The sequence below is a fragment of the Coregonus lavaretus genome (genome assembly GCF_964263955.1).
Source record: "Coregonus lavaretus genome assembly, chromosome: 12".
Classification (NCBI taxonomy): Eukaryota; Metazoa; Chordata; class Actinopteri; order Salmoniformes; family Salmonidae; genus Coregonus; species Coregonus lavaretus.
The window spans coordinates 39,067,450-39,087,892 of NC_139999.1; the positions used below are offsets into that span (position 1 = coordinate 39,067,450).

General features: G+C 45.5%; 1 pseudogene across 1 annotated transcript in view; it reads left to right on the forward strand.

Moving 5' to 3' along the window:
- LOC311138830 (myogenesis-regulating glycosidase-like) overlaps positions 1–20,443 on the forward strand; it is a 55,241-nt pseudogene that overhangs the window by 13,754 nt on the left and 21,044 nt on the right. The window contains exons 2-4 of the transcript in view: positions 11,863–11,866; positions 12,257–12,389; positions 17,987–19,511. The product of the transcript in view is annotated as a myogenesis-regulating glycosidase-like (transcript). The remainder of the gene's footprint in view (positions 1–11,862; positions 11,867–12,256; positions 12,390–17,986; positions 19,512–20,443) is intronic.

Sequence of the window (20,443 nt, forward strand, 5' to 3'; positions counted from 1 at the left end):
ATGTAGACTAGCCTAGCTGCACTGTATATGCTAGCTGTTGGCTAGAGCACACGTGCCAAGACTAGAGTGTGCACATTTGCTATATAATGCAACAGTTTTTGTGACAAAACCATCGGTAGAGTTGAAAATGCGATGGAAACCCATTTAACTTCTGTGCACTACAGCCTTTTATCCGCAACAAGTCAGTTTGATGGAAACACATCTCTGGCGGGAAAATGAGCATATTGTTTTTATGCAAATTTTAGAATATTTGAATAGTCTCAATGCGTCTCAACTCATGTTCATTAATGACCTCTCCACACTGTGATAGAGCTCTGTGTAGATCTTATTGAGAAGTGTTGGGTTTCCTTGTTTAGCTATTCTTTCAAATACATGTTCAAACTTCTTCAGATGAGATTTCAGTTTATGTTGGCTCCTCATGGAAAGGTAATCTACAGAACCAACCAATGCAGAGGACATGCATGTTAATAGAGCTTTGATTTACTATATTAAGGACGTCAAGCTGAAATTGTGATCAGAAGTCTGCACAAAACATTTTTCGTATTCGTATCAATAATTTGCCTCCAATACACTAAATTATACTTTGTTTCTGATTACAAGCAGCTAACCTAACCAATGGGCTTTTAAAGGAACCAACTTTGTTTTGTCTATACAGTGGCAAGAAAAAGTATGTGAACCCTTTGGAATTTCTGCATAAATTGGTCATAAAATTTGATCTGATCTTCATCTAAGTCACAACAACAGACAAACACGGTCTGCTTAAACTAATAACACACAAACAATTATACGTTTTCATGTCTTTATTGAACACACCATGTAGACATTCACAGTGCAGGGTGGAAAAAGTATGTGAACCCTTGGATTTAATAACTGGTTGACCCTCCTTTGGCAGCAATAACCTCAACCAAAAATTTTCTGTAGTTCAGACCTGCACAACGTTCAGGAGGAATTTTGGGCCATTCCTTTTTACAAAACTGTTTCAGTTCAGCAATATTCTTGGGATGTCTGGTGTGAACCACTCTCTTGAGGTCATGCCACAGCATCTCAATCGGGTTGAGGTCAGGACTCTGACTGGGCCACCCCAGAAGGCGTATCTTCTTCTGTTGAAGCCATTCTGTTGTTGATTTACTTCTGTGTTTTGGGTCGTTGTTCTGTTGCATCACCCAACTTCTGTTGAGCTTCAATTGGCAGACAGATAGCCTTACATTCTCCTGCAAAATGTCTTGATAAACTTGGGAATTCATTTTTCCGTCGATGACAGCAAGCTCTCCTGGCCCTGAGGCAGCAAAGCAGCCCCAAAGATCATAAACATGGATAATATAGAGCTGGCTGGCTTCTCCGTGTATCGGCAGGACAGAGCAGCTACGTCTGGTAAGAAGAGGGGCGGGGGTGTGTGTCTATTTGTCAATAACTGCTTGTGCGCTATGTCTAATATTAAAGTAGTCTTGAGGTATTGTTCGCAAGAGGTAGAAGACCTCATGATAAGCTGTATACCACACTATCTACCAAGAGAGTTCTCATCTATATTATTCGTGGCGGTCTATTTACCACCACAAACCGATGCTGGCACTAAGACCACACTCCACGAGCTGTATAAGGCCATAAACAAACAAGAAAATGCTCCTCCAGAAGCGGCACTCCTAGTGGCCGGGGACTTTAATGCAGGAAAACTGAAATCCGTTTTACCTAATTTCTACCAGCATGTCACATGTGCAACCAGAGGAAAAAAAACTCTAGACCACCTTTACTCCACACACAGCGACGCATACAAAGCTCTCCCTCGCCCTCAATTTGGCAAATCTGACCATAATTCTATCCTCCTGATTCCTGCTTACAAGCAAAAATGAAAGCAGGAAGTACCAGTGACTCGCTCAATACGGAAGTGGTCAGATGACGCGGATGCTACGCTACAGGACTGTTTTGCTAGCACAGACTGGAATATGTTCTGGGATTCATCCAATGGCATTGAGGAGTATACCACCTCAGTCACCGGCGTCATCAATAAGTGCATCGACGACGTCGTCCCCACAGTGACCGTACGTACATTTCCCAACCAGAAGCCATGGATTACAGGCAACATCCGCATCGAGCTAAAGGCTAGAGCTGCTGCTTTCAAGGAGCCATGAAGTGCTTTGAAAGGCTGGTCATGGCTCACATCAACACCATCATGCCGGAAACCCTAGACCCACTCCAATTCGCATACCGCCTGATCACCGACAACGATGAGACAGCCTATAGGGAGGAGGTCAGAGACCTGGCAGTGTTGTGCCAGGACAACAACCTCTACCTCAATGTGAGCAAGACAAAGGAGCTGATCGTGGACTATAGGAAAAGGAGGGCCGAACAGGCCCCATTAACATCGATAGGGCTGAAGTGGAGCGGGTCGAGAGTTTCAAGTTCCTTGGTGTCCACATCACCAACAAACTATCATGGTCCAAGACAGTTGTGAAGAGGGCATGACAACCCCTTTTCCCCATCAGGAGACTGAAAAGATTTGGCATGGGTCCCCAGATCATCAAAAAGTTCTACATCTGCACCATCGAGAGCATCCTGACTGGTTGCATCACCGCCTGGTATGGCAACTGTTCGGCATCTGACCGTAAGGCGCTACAGATGGTAGTGCGTACGGCCCAGTACATCACTGGGGCCAAGCTTCCTGACATCCAGGACCAATATACTAGGCGGTGTCAGAGGAAGGCCCTAAAAATTGTCAAAGACTCCAGCCACCCAAGTCATAGACTGTTCTCTCTGCTACCGCACGGCAAGTCTGGAACCAAAATGCTCCTTAACAGCTTCTACCCCAAAGCCATAAGACAGCCGAACAGTTAATCAAATGACTTGATTTGCACTGACCCCCTTATTTTATTTGTATTTATTATAATTTTTTGCACAGACTCTCTTGCACAGGCTTGATGTACACTCACTGGACTCTAACCACACAGTCACACATACTACACTGACACTCCAACACACACACACATACACACATGGACACACACACAAAACACACACACACACATGCATATTGATGTTAGACCTCCACAAGTCTGGTTCATCCTTGGGAGCAATTTCCAAATGCCTGAAGGTACCACGTTCATCTGTACAAACAATAGTACGCAGGAATAAACACCATGGGACCACGCAGCCGTCGTACCGCTCAGGAAGGAGATGCGTTCTGTCTCCTAGAGATGAATGTACTTTGGTGCGAAAAGTGCAAATCAATCCCAGAACAACAGCAAAGGACCTTGTGAAGATGCTGGAGGAAACAGTTACAAAAGTATCTATATCCACAGTAAAATGAGTCCTATATCGACATAACCTGAAAGGCCGCTCAGCAAGGAAGACGCCACTGCTCCAAAACCGCCATAAAAAAAGCCAGACTACGGTTTACAACTGCACATGGGGACAAAGATCGTACTTTTTGGAGAAATGTCCTATGGTCTGATGAAACAAAAATAGAACTGTTTGGCCATAATGACCATCGTTATGTTTGGAGGAAGAATGGGGGGGGGTTGCAAGCCGAAGAACACCATCCCAACCGTGAAGCACGGGGGTGGCAGCATCATGCTGTGGGGGTGCTTTGCTGCAGGAGGGACTGGTGCACTTCACAAAATAGATGGCATCATGAGGAAGGAAAATTATGTGGATATATTGAAGCAACATCTCAAGACATCAGTCAGGAAGTTAAAGCTTGGTCGCAAATGGGTCTTCCAAATGGACAATGACCCCAAGCATACTTCCAAAGTTGTGGCAAAATGGCTTAAGGACAACAAAGTCAAGGTATTGGAGTGGCCATCATAAAGCCCTGACCTCAATCCTATAGAACATTTGTGGGCAGAACTGAAAAAGCATGTGCGAGCAAGGAGGCCTACAAACCTGACTCCGTTACACCAGCTCTGTCAGGAGGAATGGGCCAAAATTCACCCAACTTATTGTGGGAAGCTTGTGGAAGGCTACCCGAAACATTTGACCCAAGTTAAACAATTTAAAGGCAATGCTACCAAATACTAATTGAGTGTATGTAAACTTCTGACCCACTGGGAATGTGATGAAAGAAATGAAAGCTGAAATAAATCATTCTCTCTACTATTATTCTGACATTTCACATTCTTAAAATAAAGTGGTGATCCTAACTGACCTAAGACAGGGAATTTTTTACTAGGATTAAATGTTAGGAATTGTGACAAACTGAGTTTAAATGAATTTGGCTAAGGTGTATGTAAACTTCCAACTTCAACTGTACATACATACATACATGTACATAGATTCACATTCCTTCACACTTCACCTGCGCTGCTGCTACTCTCTGTTTGTTATCTATGCATAGTCACTTTATCCCTACTCACATGTACATATTACCTCAATTACCTCGACTAACCCGTACCGCTGCACATTGACTCTGTACCGGTACCCCTTTTGTATATAGCGGCGTTATTGTTATTTTATTGTGTTACTATTTTTCCTTTCGTTTATTTAGCACATTTTTCTTGCTTACTTTTTAAAAACTCGTCATTGTTGGTTAAGGGCTCGTAAGTAAGCATTTCACGGTAATGTCTACACCTGTTGAATTCGGCGCATGTGACAAATACATGTTTTTTTTTATTTGACCTCTCACACCTGAGAGTGCTGGACCTGAGTGACAATTACCTGCAGAATTCAGGAGTGAAGCTGCTCTCTACTGGACTGAAGTATCCACACTGTATGTACACTGTAGACTGGAGACACTTAGTGTGTATTTCTAAAATGTTCTATTGTCATGGTAAAATAATAATATCTTACCACACCGTTTCTGTCATGTATTTAGGTTGAATAGATGTAATCTCACCTGCAACTGCTGTGAAGTGTTGGTCTCAGTTCTGAGGTCAAAACCCTCCCACCTTAGAGTGTTGGCCCTGAGTGACAATGACCTGCAGGATTCAGGGGTGAAACTGAAGACAATGTGGTCAGTATTACTGTACTTACAAATTATAGTTCATCATGTGTTTATAGAGGCCAATACCATTTGGTTTCATGAGAACTGAGCTTTCACTGTACCCAATGATGTAAATAATGATTTAAAAAGCTAAACACTACAATAGTCTATATCTTGCCATAGTTGTTATAGGAAAAGGTGTAGAATTTTAATTGAGATGGTTTAGGTGACACAAATGACAAGATGGCAAGTTTCTATCAGCAAACACACTCCCCCGTCACCCCAGATTGTAGCAGTCTGTTTGTGAAATCATTTTGTTGTGTAATATGGAAATGTTACATATAGAGGAAGGGGAGGACCATCCTCCTCAGTGGATTTCATAAAAATATATTTTTGTAAACATTTTAAAAGTTATCATTTTTAGATAAAACTATACTAAATATAATCACGTCACCAAATAATTGATTAAAACACACTATTTTGCAATGAAGGTCTACAGTAGAATATACAACACTCTGTAGAGTAGCTCCATGGTGTAGTCAGAGGACAGCTAGCTTCTGTCCTCCTCTGGGTACATTGACTTCAATACAAAACCTAGGAGGCTCATGGTTCTCACCCCATTCCACAGACTTCCACAGTAATTATGACAACTTCCGGAGGATGTCCTCCAACCTGTCAGAGCTCTTGCAGCATGAACTGACATGTTGTCCAACCAATCAAAGGGTCAGAGAATGAATCTAGTACTGAAAGCATAAGCTACAGCTAGCTAGCTCTGCGGTGCATTCAATGGGGTGAGGAGTTGACTCAAAGAGAAAGACAAAAATAGTTAATTTATTCCAAAATGAAGGACAAGCAAGATAGAGATTTCATTAATTTCATCATAAAATTATTCAAGCTCTGTCAAATTGGTTGTTGATCATTGCTAGACAACTTTTTTCAGGTCTTGCCATAGAATTTCTGTCAAAACTGTAACTCGGCCACACAGGAACATTCATTCTTCTTGGTAAGCAACTCCAGAGTAGATTTGGCCTTGCATTTTAGGTTATTATCCTTCTGAAAGGTGAATTAATCTCCCAGTGTCTGGTGGAAAGCAGACTGAACCAGGTTTTCCTCCAGGATTTTGACTGTGCTTAGCTCCATTCCATTTATTTTTTATCCAGAAAAACTCCCCAGTCCTTAACGATTACAAGTATACCCATAACATGATGCAGCCACCACTATGCTTGAAAATATGGAGAGTGGTACTCAGTAATGTGTTGTACAGTGGCTTGCAAAAGTATTCACCCCCCTTGGCATTTTTCCTATTTTGTTGCCTTACAACCTGGAATTAAAATGAATTTTTTAGGGGTTTGTATCATTTGATTTACACAACATGCCTATCACTTTGAAGATGCAAAATATTTTTTCTTCTAAAACAAAGAAGAAATAAGACAAAAAAACAGAAAACTTGAGCGTGCATAACTATTCACCCCCCTTTTACAGCAATTACAGCTACAAGTCTCTTGGGGTATGTCTCTATAAGCTTGGCACATCTAGCCACTGGGATATTTGCCCATTCTTCAAGGCAAAACTGATCCAGCTCCTTCAAGTTGGATGGGTTCCGCTGGTGTACAGCAATCTTTAAGTCATACCACAGATTCTCAATTGGATTGAGGTCTGGGCTTTGACTAGGCCATTCCAATACATTTAAATGTTTCCCCTTAAACCACTCAAGTATTGCTTTAGCATTATGCTTAGGGTCATTGTCCTGCTGGAAGGTGAACCTCCGTCCCAGTCTCAAATCCCTGTATTTAGCGCCATCCATCATTCCTTAAATTCTGACCAGTTTCCCAGTCCCTGCCGATGAAAAACATCTCCACATCATGATGCTGCCACCACCATGCTTCACTGTGGGGATGGTGTTCTCGGGGTGATGAGAAGTGTTGGGTTTGCGCCAGACATAGCGTTTTCCTTGATGACCAGAGTACCTTCTTCCATATATTTGGGGAGTCTCCCACATGCCTTTTGGTGAACACCAAACGTGTTTGCTTATTTTTTCCCATGATGGGCGGCCCTCTCTTGGCAGGTTTGTTGTGGTGCCATATTCTTTCAATTTTTTAATAATGGATTTAATGGTGCTCCGTGGGATGTTCAACGTTTCTGATATTGTTTTATAACCCAACCCTGATCTGTACTTCTCCACAACTTTGTCCCTGAGCTGTTTGGAGAGCTCCTTGGTCTTCATGGTGCCGCTTGCTTGGTGGTGCCCCTTGCTTAGTGGTGTTGCAGACTCTGGGGCCTTTCAGAACAGGTGTATATATACTGAGATCATGTGACAGATCATGTGACACTTAGATTGCATTACATTTACATTTACATCATTTAGCAGACGCTCTTATTCAGAGCGACTTACAAATTGGACACAGGTGGACTTTATTTAACTAATTATGTGACTTCTGAAGGTAATTGGTTGCACCAGATCTTATTTAGGGGCTTCATAGCAAAGGGGGTGAATACATATGCACGCACCACTTTTTTTCATTTCACTTCACCAATTTGGACTATTTTGTGTATGTCCATTACATGAAATCTAAATACAAGTCCATTTAAATTACAGGTTGTAATGCAACCAAATAGGAAAAACGCCAAGGGGGATGAATACTTTTGCAAGGCACTGTATTGGATTTTCCACAAACATATCATTTTCTATTCAGAACAAAATGTCAATTGCTTTGCAGTATGACTTTAGTACCTTGTTGCAAACAGGATGCATGTTTTGGAATATTTTTATTATGTACAGGCTTCCTTCTTTTCACTCTGTCAATTAGGTTAGTATTGTGGAGTAACTACAATGTTGTTGATCCATCCTCAGTTTTCTCGTATTACAGCCATTAAACTCTGTAACTGTTTTAAAGTCACCATTTGCCACATGGCGAAATTCCTGAGCGGTTTCCTTCCTCTCCGGCAACTGAGTTAGGAAAGACGCCTCTATCTTTGTAGTGACTTGGTGTATTGATACACCATCCAAAGTGTAATTCATAAAAGCAGACACTGAATATCCCTTTGAGCATCAAATGGATATTCAGTGTCAGCTTTTTTTTTTTACCCATCTACCAATATGTGCTCTTCTTTACGAGTCATTGGAAAACCTCTCTGGTCTTTGTGGTTGAATTTGTGTTTGAAATTCAATGCTCTACTGAGGGACCTTACAGAGAATTGTATGTGTGGGGTACAGAGATGAGGTAGTCATTCAAAAATCATGTTAAACACTATTATTGTCCATGTAACTTATTATGTGACTTGTTAAGCACATTTTTACTCCTAAACCTATTTAGGCTTGCAATAACAAATGGGTTTAGTACTTATTGACTCAAGACATTTCAGCTTTTCACTTGTAATTAATTTGTAAAATCTTTGAAAAACATCAATCCACTTTGACATTATGGGGTATTGTGTGTAGTGACATCCCAATTTAATCCATTTTAAATTCAGGCTGTTACACAACAAAATGTGGAAAAAGGTCAAGGGGTATGAATACTTTCTGAAGGCACTGTATATCTTGTGAAACATTCAGGTTTCATGTCAGCACTTTTTTGTTTATTTCACGCAGACATTTGCACAAGCCTAGCTGATAGCAAATTATACAACTAGTATGACTTCATGCATTTTTTAAAATAACCTTTGGTATCACATGTAGGCCTAATTGTATGCTAATAATTGTGCTATTTGTGCTATGTTGTGTCTGGCAGCCACAGCCTGTGGATGTAAAATACACTGCTTACCCTTCAAGATTGGTTAGCGTTGCCGTTGAGGGAAAAATCTATAGCATGGCTGGTTGAACACAGAATTAGACCATTAGATTGCTAATTAACTACAAGCATCCTTCATTATCGACCCCACAGCAGCCAAGGCAGGCTATGAAGGCCCAAAGCAGTTAGGAATAAAAGTCAGCACACAAGAGGTTTCAGAGAGAGGCAGGGAACAGAACTCCCTGGGCCTGGTGCATCTTCAATTGAATTTCTCTCCTGATTTGCCCTGATAACTAACATCAGCCATGTAATTACCCAGAACCACCCTGCTTTGTATTGGTCTAGCTCAGAAGACCCTTGAAGTTTCTAGTGTAAGTGAGTGTGTATAGGTGTGTGTGTCTGTTTGAAGCTTCTGTGTGTTTACAGATGAGTCAACGCATTGCCAAGCTCTCAGTCTCCTGGTTTGATAATTCCTACCACCCACTCCCATGGCTGAGTGGAGTTGTTGTTTTGGTTATACATTTCCCTTAAGTTGCACTAATGTGGGCAAAGGTTCCATGATTTACATTTTACATTTACGTCATTTAGCTGACACTCTTTTCCAGAGCGACTTACAGTTAGTGCATACATTATTATTTTCATACTGGCCCCCCGTGGGAAACGAACCCACAACCCTGGCGTTGCAAACGCCATGCTCTATCAACTGAGCTACCTCCCTGCCTGCCATTCCCTCCCCTACCCTGGACGACGCTGGGCCAATTGTGCGCCGCCCCATTGGTCTCCCGGTTGCGGCCGGCTACAGCAGAGCCTGGATGATGGCCATTATATTGACTTAGCGGGACACAGTGTTTTGTATGTGTGCCTCTCCTTGGCTTTGTTGAATTTTGAGTAGGCCTGAATTCGTACTGCAGCTCTATTGCAAAATCTACCTCAAATCAAATCAAATTGTATTCGTCACATGTGCCGAATACAACAGGTGTAGACCTTACCGTGAAATGCTTACTTATAAGCCCTTTACCAACAATGTTGTTTCAAGAAAAATAAGAGTTTAGAAAATATTTACTAATTAAACTAAAGTTTAAAAAAAGTAACACAATAAATTAACAATAACGAGGCTACAGTGGGGAAAAAAAGTATTTAGTCAGCCACCAATTGTGCAAGTTCTCCCACTTAAAAAGATGAGAGAGGCCTGTAATTTTCATCATAGGTACATGTCAACTATGACAGACAAATTGAGGAAAAAAAATCCAGAAAATCACATTGTAGGATTTTTAATGAATTTATTTGCAAATTATGGTGGAAAATAAGTATTTGGTCACCTACAAACAAGCAAGATTTCTGGCTCTCACAGACCTGTAACTTCTTCTTTAAGAGGCTCCTCTGTCCTCCACTCGTTACCTGTATTAATGGCACCTGTTTGAACTTGTTATCAGTATAAAAGACACCTGTCCACAACCTCAAACAGTCACACTCCAAACTCCACTATGGCCAAGACCAAAGAGCTGTCAAAGGACACCAGAAACAAAATTGTAGACCTGCACCAGGCTGGGAAGACTGAATCTGCAATAGGTAAGCAGCTTGGTTTGAATAAATCAACTGTGGGAGCAATTATTAGGAAATGGAAGACATACAAGACCACTGATAATCTCCCTCGATCTGGGGCTCCACGCAAGATCTCACCCCGTGGGGTCAAAATGATCACAAGAACGGTGAGCAAAAATCCCAGAACCACACGGGGGGACCTAGTGAATGACCTGCAGAGAGCTGGGACCAAAGTAACAAAGCCTACCATCAGTAACACACTACGCCGCCAGGGACTCAAATCCTGCAGTGCCAGACGTGTCCCCCTGCTTAAGCCAGTACATGTCCAGGCCCGTCTGAAGTTTGCTAGAGTGCATTTGGATGATCCAGAAGAGGATTGGGAGAATGTCAGATGAAACCAAAATATAACTTTTTGGTAAAAACTCAACTTGTCGTGTTTGGAGGACAAAGAATGCTGAGTTGCATCCAAAGAACACCATACCTACTGTGAAGCATGGGGGAGGAAACATCATGCTTTGGGGCTGTTTTTCTGCAAAGGGACCAGGACGACTGATCCGTGTAAAGGAAAGAATGAATGGGGCCATGTATCGTGAGATTTTGAGTGAAAACCTCCTTCCATCAGCAAGGGCATTGAAGATGAAACGTGGCTGGGTCTTTCAGCATGACAATGATCCCAAACACACCGCCCGGGCAATGAAGGAGTGGCTTCGTAAGAAGCATTTCAAGGTCCTGGAGTGGCCTAGCCAGTCTCCAGATCTCAACCCCATAGAAAATCTTTGGAGGGAGTTGAAAGTCTGTGTTGCCCAGCGACAGCCCCAAAACATCACTGCTCTAGAGGAGATCTGCATGGAGGAATGGGCCAAAATACCAGCAACAGTGTGTGAAAACCTTGTGAAGACTTACAGAAAACGTTTGACCCGTGTCATTGCCAACAAAGGGTATATAACAAAGTATTGAGAAACTTTTGTTATTGACCAAATACTTATTTTCCACCATAATTTGCAAATAAATTCATAAAAAATCCTACAATGTGACTTTCTGGAATTTTTTTTCTCATTTTGTCTGTCATAGTTGACGTGTACCTATGATGAAAATTACAGACCTCTCTCATCTTTTTAAGTGGGAGAACTTGCACAATTGGTGGCTGACTAAATACTTTTTCCCCCCACTGTATATACAGGAGGTACCGGTACCGAGTCAATGTGCGGGATACAGGTTAGTCGAGGTAATTGAGGTAATATGTACATGTAGGCAAGGGTAAAGTGACTATGCATAGATGATAAACAGCGAGTAGCAGCAGCGTAAAAAAAGGGGTGGTCAATGCAAATAGTCTGGGTAGCCATTTACCTGCTCGCATAAAAAGGAGGTGTGTTTGAACTAAACAAACACGTTGTTATTGCTGCAGGGTAAACTCCTAAAATGATTGTAGAGATATAGGGATTATATATTCTCTTCTTTAAGTTTTCTTTGTGATTTCAAACAATGGGTGAGTGGTCTTTGGATTATTTATAGAGGGGCTCAGCAGCAAGTAAACTCTCTCTCTCTCTCTCTCTCTCTCTCCTTATCTCTCTCTTTCCTTCCCCCTCTCAGTGATTTTAGATCTGAAGAACTGCTAGGATTGCTGAGCAAACTTTGCCTTGAGACTTTTGATCTAAAAGCTGGTTCTTTCTTTTCATTCAGGCAGGTAAACAGATAGAAAGAGTGGGGGCAAGGTCTACTGAAAGAAGAAGAAAAATTCAAGACAAAATCCCTCGGCAGTCTCCAAAGTCATGCCTCACACACGTCTCTGCATACAGGAGAAAGAACTGTGTATCTCAATGCATTGTGAGTGACTTTGGAGTGCCAATCAGGGAACTCCTGCTTTACTTTAAGGACACTTTCACAAATTGAAGGGATTCCTGACAACCCATTTCACTGGAGGACTGTTGAACAATAACCACAATGTACCAAGTGGTACCAGGAGGTGCAGGGAGCACAGTTACCAATGCTAAACCCATCAAGTAAAAACTGAATAGGGACGTTCAGCCCTTAGTTGTAGTAAGTGTCCTAGGCTTGGTGCTGTTGATTTCTGCAGTGACCGCATGGTGCTATTACATTGGTTCTCTGCGCAAGGCTGAACTGCTCAAGACAGAACTTCTGGACCTCAACAAGGATGGCTACATCATTCACAATCAGGCGGGGTCTATTGTCTTCAGGATGTCTTTCAGGTTTGTGATTCACTTCAGAATAGGACAGACTCAATCAGCATTCATTCACCAACAGTTACTATTAATCATTGTGAAAGTGTGTTGTTAGCTGCAAATTGGGAATTTCTTCTAGTATATACTGTCACGGAATCAGCCGAGGCTGCCCCTCCTCCTTGCTCGGGCAGGCTTCGGCGTTCGTCGTCCCCGGAGTACTAGCTGCCACCGATCTATGTTTCGGTGTTTGTCTAGTTTGTCCTGATTGTTTTCACCTGTTTCCCATTATGTTATATTGTAATGCCTTTATATCCCCCTGTCTCTCATTGGTTATTGTGTGTGATTGTTTTCCGTGAGGTCGGCAGTCTCGGGTGTATGCGTATTTTGTTTCCTTCCTGTTTGGAGGTTTGTTTGTATTTATATTTACTGTGCTAGTAAAGTTTGTCTGCCAGTAGCTCGGTGTCCTGCGCTTGACTTCGCTCACCGCATACACGTAGCCCTGACAGAATCACACACCATTCATGGAGTCAGCAGGAGCGGCGGTGCCAGCTGGATCAATGGAGGAACGCGTCGAACACCAAGCGGCCATGATCCAGGCTCTCGGCACCGCCATGGAACGGGTGGTGAGCACTATTGGGCGATGGGAAAGAGAGGGTCTGCCTACGCCTTCTCCAACGATACCACCACCATCGGCGATGCCCATCGCTTCACCTCCGGGGTCCAGTGGGATTCGGCTCTCGCTCCCGAGGGCTTATGATGGCACAGCGGCTGGGTGTCAGGGTTTCCTGCTCCTGGTTGAACTCTACCTAGCAACCATCCACCCGGTGCCCTCGGGATACGAGAGCGTGTCCGCCCTCATCTCCTGTCTGTCCGGCAAGGCGCTGGAGTGGGCCAATGCCGAGTGGGGGGGAATAGACGCCGCTACTGTCAACTATGCGGAGTTCACCCGCCGCTTCAGGGCAGTATTCGATCATCCACCAGAGGGTAGCGGCGGGTGAGCGTCTATTCCACCTTAGACAGGGGAGGAGGAGCGCACAGGAGTTCGTGCTGGACTTCCGGACGCTGGCTGCCAACGCGGGATGGAATGAGAGGGCCCTCATCGACCACTACAGATGTAGCCTGAGGGAGGACGTGCGTCGGGAATTGGCCTGCAGGGACACCAACCTCAGCTTCGACCAACTGGTGGACATGTCCATTCGTCTGGATACCCTGTTGGCTACCCGCGGACGTTCAGATTCAGGGCCGTCCATTCCATCCCCCAGCACTTCCGAGCCGACCCCTATGGAGCTCGGAGGTGCTGGTGCTAGGGAGACCAGGAGAGAGACCAGGAAGGAGGCCGTCCCCTGCACCAACTGTGGCCGCAGAGAACACACTGCTGGTCGGTGCTGGGGAGGGTCTCCTAGGAATCGAGGCGGTAGGCCGCGCACTGATGAGTCATTCCAGGTGAGTAGACACCCAGCTCACCCAGAGCTCTCTGTTGCGCATGTGTGTATTAAAGTTGTGTTTCCCAAGGTTTCTCCTCACTCAAAGCATAAGGCGCTAGTAGATTCAGGCGCAGCTGGGAATTTTATTGATCGCCAATTCACTTATAAGTTAGGGATTCCTATTGTACCTGTTGATGTGCCCTTCCCCATCCATGCCCTAGATAGCCGCCCTTTGGGGTCAGGATTGATTAGGGAAGTCACAGCGCCGCTCAGGATGAAAACGCAGGAGGGCCATGAGGAGATACTACGTTTGTATTTGATTGATTCTCCTGCGTTTCACGTGGTGTTGTGGCTTCCCTGGTTAACATCTCATGACCCCAACATTTCATGGCAACAGAGGGCTCTCAAGGGATGGTCTGATCAGTGTTTCGGGCGGTGTGTAGGTGTTTCCGTAGGGGCAACGACGGTGGAAATCCCGAACCGATTTGGCACTCGCCTTCTGTAAAAAGAAATCGACTCAATTACCACCTCATCGACAGGGGGATTGTGCGATAGACCTCCAAGTAGGCGATGCGCTTCCACGTAGACATGTGTATCCTCTGTCTCAGGAGGAGACGGCGGCTATGGAGACATACGTCACCGAATCTCTGAGACAGGGATACATACGGCCGTCCACTTCCCCTGCGTCCTCGAGTTTCTTTTTTGTGAAAAAGAAGGATGGGGGTTTACGCCCGTGTATTGATTACCGTGGTCTCAATCAGATCACAATCAAATACAACTATCCTCTCCCTCTGATTGCTAATATGATGGAGTCATTACACGGGGCGCGATTCTTCACAAAATTGGATCTCAGGAGCGCGTACAACCTGGTGCGCATTAGGGGGGGGAGATGAGTGGAAGACAGCATTCAGTACCACCTCGGGTCACTATGAGTACCTCGTCATGCCATACGGGTTAATGAATGCTCCTTCAGTCTTCCAATCATTTGTGGACAAGATTTTCTGGGACTTGCATGGACAGGGTGTAGTGGTGTATATTGATGACATTCTAATATACTCCGTTACACGAGCCGAGCATGTGTCCCTGGTGCGTTGAGTGCTTGGTAGACTGTTAGAGCATGACCTGTATGCGAAGGCGGAGAAACGTCTGTTCTTCCAGGAGTCCATCTCCTTCCTGGGACATCGGTTGTCCACGTCAGGGGTGGAGATGGAGATTGACCGCGTTTCTGCCGTACGTAATTGGCAGACTCTCACCACGGTGAAGGAAGTGCAGTGGTTCTTGGGTTTTGCCAATTACTACCAGAGGTTTATCCGGGGCTTTGGACAGGTAGCAGCTCCCATTACCTCCCTGCTAAAGAGGGGTCCGGTGCGTCTGCAGTGGTCGGCTGAGGCGGACAGGGCGTTTAGACATCTGAAGGACCTGTTTACCTCGGCTCCGGTGCTGGCACATCCGGATCCCTCTTTGGCGTTCCAAGTTGAGGTGGATGCGTCCGAGGCTGGGATCGGCGCTGTGCTGTCTCAGCGCTCGGGTACGCCAACAAAACTCCGCCCCTGTGCTTTCTATTCTAAGAAGCTCAGTCCGGCGGAGCGCAATTATGACGTGGGGGACAGGGAGCTGTTGGCTGTGGTTCAAGCCCTGAAGGTGTGGAGGCATTGGCTTGAGGGGGCTAAACACCCTTTTCTCATTCTGACTGACCATCGTAACCTTCGTACATCCGGGCAGCGAGGAGGCTGAACCCTCGCCAGGCAAGGTGGTTTATGTTTCTCTCCCGATTTGTATTTAAGCTCACCTATAGACCAGGGTCACAGAACGCTAAGGCAGACGCCCTGTCCCGACTATATGACACAGAGGAGAGGTCCATTGTGCCCACTCCCATACTCCCGGAGTCTTGTCTGGTGGCACCGGTGGTGTGGGAGGTTGATGCGGACATCGAGCGGGCGTTACGTACCGATCCTACTCCCCCACAGTGTCCAGAGGGTCGGAGGTACGTGCCGCTCGAGGTTCGCGATCGATTGATATATTGGGCTCACATGTCACCCTCCTCTGGTCATCCTGGTATTGGTCAGACAGTGCACTGCCTTAGTGGGAAGTACTGGTGGCCCACTTTAGCTAAGGACGTGAGGGTTTATGTTTCCTCCTGCTCGGTGTGCGCCCAGTGTAAGGCGCCTAGAAACCTGCCCAGAGGGAAGTTACAACCCCTACCCGTTCCACAACGGCCGTGGTCTCACCTATCGGTGGATTTTGTCACGGACCATCCCCCCCTCCCAGGGGAACACGACGATCTTGGTCGTTGTGGATCGGTTTTCGAAGGCCTGCCGTCTCATTCCTATGCCAGGTCTCCCTACTGCCCTACAAACTGCTGATGCCCTGTTCACACACGTTTTCCGGCACTACGGGGTGCCTGAGGATATAGAGTCTGATCGGGGTCCCCAGTTCACCTCTAGAGTCTGGAGGGCGTTTATGGAACGTCTGGGGGTCTCGATTAGCCTTACCTCAGGTTTCCACCCCGAGAGTAACGGGCAGGTGGAGAGAGTGAACCAGGATGTGGGTAGGTTTCTGAGGTCCTATTGCCAGGACCGGCAGGAGGAGTGGTCAGTATATATTCCCTGGGCAGAGATAGCCCAAAACTCACTCCGCCACTCCTCCACTAACCTTACGCCTTTCCAGTGTGTGCTAGGTTATCAGCCGGTCCTGGCACCTTGGCATCAGAGCCAAATCAAAGCCCCCGCGGTGGACGAGTGGTTTCGGCGCTCGGAAGAAACCTGGAACGCTGCGCATGTCCATCTGCAGCGGACTATCAGGCGGCAAAAGGCGAGCGCCGATCGCCACCGCAGTGAGGCTCTGGTGTATGCACCGGGAGATCGGGTCTGGCTCTCGACCCGAAACCTGCCCCTTCACCTGCCCTGCCGGAAGCTGGGTCGGCGGTTTGTGGGGCCATTTAAAGTCCTGAGGAGATTGAACGAGGTATGCTATAGGTTACAACTGCCCATTAATTACCGCATTAACCCCTCGTTCCATGTGTCTCTCCTCAGGCCGGTGGTGGCTGGTCCACTCCAGGAGAGTGAGATACGAGAGGCTCCTCCGCCCCCGTTGGACATCGAGGGGGTTCCGGCGTACTCAGTCCGTTCCATCTTGGATTCGAGGTGTCGGATGGAGTGGAGTGGGAGGGGTACGGTCCGGAGGAACGGTGCTGGGTCCCTAGATCCCTCCATGTTGAGGGACTTCCACCGGAGTCATCCGACTTGCCCTGCTCCGCGTCCTCCTGGCCGTCCCCGTGGCTGGGGTCGGCACACGGCTGGAGCCGCGCGTCAAGGGGGGGGGGTACTGTCACGGAATCAGCCGAGGCTGCCCCTCCTCCTTGCTCGGGCAGGCTTCGGCGTTCGTCGTCCCCGGAGTACTAGCTGCCACCGATCTATGTTTCGGTGTATGTCTAGTTTGTCCTGATTGTTTTCACCTATTTCCCATTATGTTATATTGTATTCCCTTTATAACCCCCTGTCTCTCATTGGTTATTGTGTGTGATTGTTTTCCGTGAGGTCGGCAGTCTCGGGTGTATGCGTATTTTGTTTCCTCCCTGTTTGGAGGTTTGTTTGTATTTATATTTACTGTGCTAGTAAAGTTTGTCTGCCAGTAGCTCGGTGTCCTGCGCTTGACTTCGCTCACCGCATACACGTCGCTCTGACATATACGCATATTCAATTCAGCAACATTAATCTACTGGGGACTAAAAAGAAGGCTTGCTCCCCTAATCTGGTACAGTTTCCCTTCAAAAAGATTAAAACTAATCTAATTTTGATCAGGATCATGATTTGATCTGAAAAACAAAATTAGCTTGATCAAGTAATTTCCCCTTCATATTCTCCCATGTGGACCAGCCTCCTAGCAAATCGAGTTCAACTAATGAGCTTCAGCTCCTCACCATTTGAGTGACAGTTCGCAAGAGGCATATCATGCACACACAGCAGAGTGAGAGAGGGAGCAATGACGTGGTGCACATATTTGCATATGTGACGTAGTACGCAATTTTCGGGGACCACTTTTGGCTTGTGAGCGCGTCTTTCAGAACTTCTTTTTTAAAAGTACCAGAGAATCTCTAATCATTAGTCAACTACTCTAACATGAATATAGCCTGAGACTTAAATGCAAAGAGATGTGATACAGTATGTAACTGATCATTCTTCTCTAAATGTTGAATGACAGGTCTGGCACTCTGGACTTAAACTCATGTTCTAAGGAGGGGAGATACTGAGCTGTTGGCGCACCAGTGATAGGAAACGAACGTTTTTCATTCAGACAGTGTTCGACAATACAGTCCAATGCTACCGTGTGTGTTGGGAAGAATTGGTTCCCAATCTGCCTGTGGAGCATGCCATGACCTACAACGTCTCGCATTGGTATGGTGGAGCCGAGACTGCCATACAGCATTGGCCTATCTCTATCTCCGGGCAGCAGGCACCCAAACCCTTTGTCACCAGTGATATCTACTCAAACCGAAATGGCTTTGGGGGTATCTTGGAGCGCTACTGGCTCTCGTCCAATGCCACGGCTATTAAGATCAAGGTCTCTGCCCTTTCATCTGGGCTGGAACGACACAGAGAAGACCATGTACTTCCAGGCGAGGTACCATGACACCCCCTACAAGCCAAACCCTGGTGAGGCACCTTGTGCTGAACTCAGCTACAGAGTCTGCATGGGCTTAGACATCACATCCATTCACAAGTACATGGTGTGCAGATACTTTCAAAAGCCCAACAAGGTGCCTTCCAAAGCCATGTTCCGCCATCCCATTTGGTCCACTTGGGCATTAAACAAGACTGACATAGACCAAGAGAAACTGTTGAAGTATGTGGCCAACATCCGCAAGCATAGGTTCAACTGTAGCCACCTGGAGCTAGACGACCGCTACACAAACCGCTATGGGGAATTTGAGTTTGACTCTGCCAAGTTTCCCAACGCTGCAGCTATGTTCCAGAAGCTCAAAGCAGGCTGCTTTCTGGTCACTCTCTGGACACACCCTTTTGTCAACTATGACTCTGAGAATTTCCACACCTGTGTGGAAAATGGGCTGTTTGTCCGCGAACCTACAGGTCGTCTTCTGGCTTTGGTAAGCTGGTGGAATGGCATCGGGGGCATTCTGGACTTCACCAACCTAGAGGCCCATGATTGGTTCACCTCCCAGCTACGGTCCTTACGATCCAAGTACGGGGTGTCCTCCTTCAAGCTGGACGCGGGCGAGACAAACTACTTGCCCTGGCAGTTCAGCACAAAGACACCTCTTCGCGACCCTAGTACGTTCACCTGTCGCTACACCGAGATGGCTATTCCCTACAACGAGCGGGCCGAGCTGCGCTCCGGCTACCAGTCCCAGAACATCTCCTGCTTCTTCAGGCCCATTGACTGGGAGTACGATAGCGAGGTGATGGAGATTGCCCGGAAGTACACTGCGATCCATGAGAGTATAGTGGCCCCAAGGGTTCTGGAACTGGCTGGGGAGGTTCTGGACACAGGAGACCCCATCATACGACCCCTGTGGTGGATTGCCACCGGCGACGAGACTGCCTATAAGATTGACTCTCAGTTCCTAATAGGGGACGACCTCATGGTGGCTCCAGTGTTGGAGCCTGGAAAGCAGGAGAGGGACATCTATCTACCAGCTGGGCGCTGGCAGAGCTACAAGGGAGAACAGTTTGATATTAAGGAGCCTCTGCACCTTACGGACTATCCGGTAGATCTTGATGAAATTGTTTACTTTGTCTAGGTTTAGTGAAGAGGGTGCAAGGCTGAAATACTTTGGAGCTAGGCCTGCTTGAATTTGTTTATAGTATTTTCTCTAAAGTCAGGGCTCACACCTCATTTGTGTTCTTGTAAATTATTCACTATTAGTGAAGAATGAGCAAGGAGAAAGCTTTCCTGCATGCTCAAACATGTGCCTTTGCAATAAACCAGGAATGTAGATATGCCTATGCATTAACATTATGTGTCATGAGAGACATATGACCCAATAATGTATTCAGCATGACATAACAGATTCTCAACAATTTAACAGAATATTGATCTGCTGCCTTTTATACTTTTTTTAAGGAACTGTCCAGTGTTCCCAGATTTCTATGAAATATGACCTATAATTACTTACATTATGAGTGAAATAGTTTGGAAAAAAAAAAAAGTAATAAAGTATGTTAAAAAGCAGCTTTACTGTGTTGAAATGGTATGGGCGTACCCCAACAACAGAATGGTTTGGGCATATACCGGTCATTAAACATATTCATGCTAGTAGACCTCTGATAGGCCAGTTCATCCTCCTCTATACTGCTGATTGGTCAGCTCAACCTCCTACGGAGTATGACTTCATACTCTATGAGGAAATAGCAAGCATTTTTTAAAAGGTATGTTTGAGATGTTTTTTCTCTCCAATTTATGCTTTGGCAACAAATACAAGTATAGGACGAATCAACAACATTATTTGGGTATGAGTTCACAGAATATAACAGCTTTTCACTGGACAGTTACTTTAAGGGCTGATATTTGAATGCTTTTCATGTTTTATTTATTAATCAACACACACTAGTAAGGGAAGATTTATACTGTGACGTAAAATTGGCATGTAAAATGTTGGACTTATTTTTTTCAATGTGTCAATGCATTTAACAATACAGT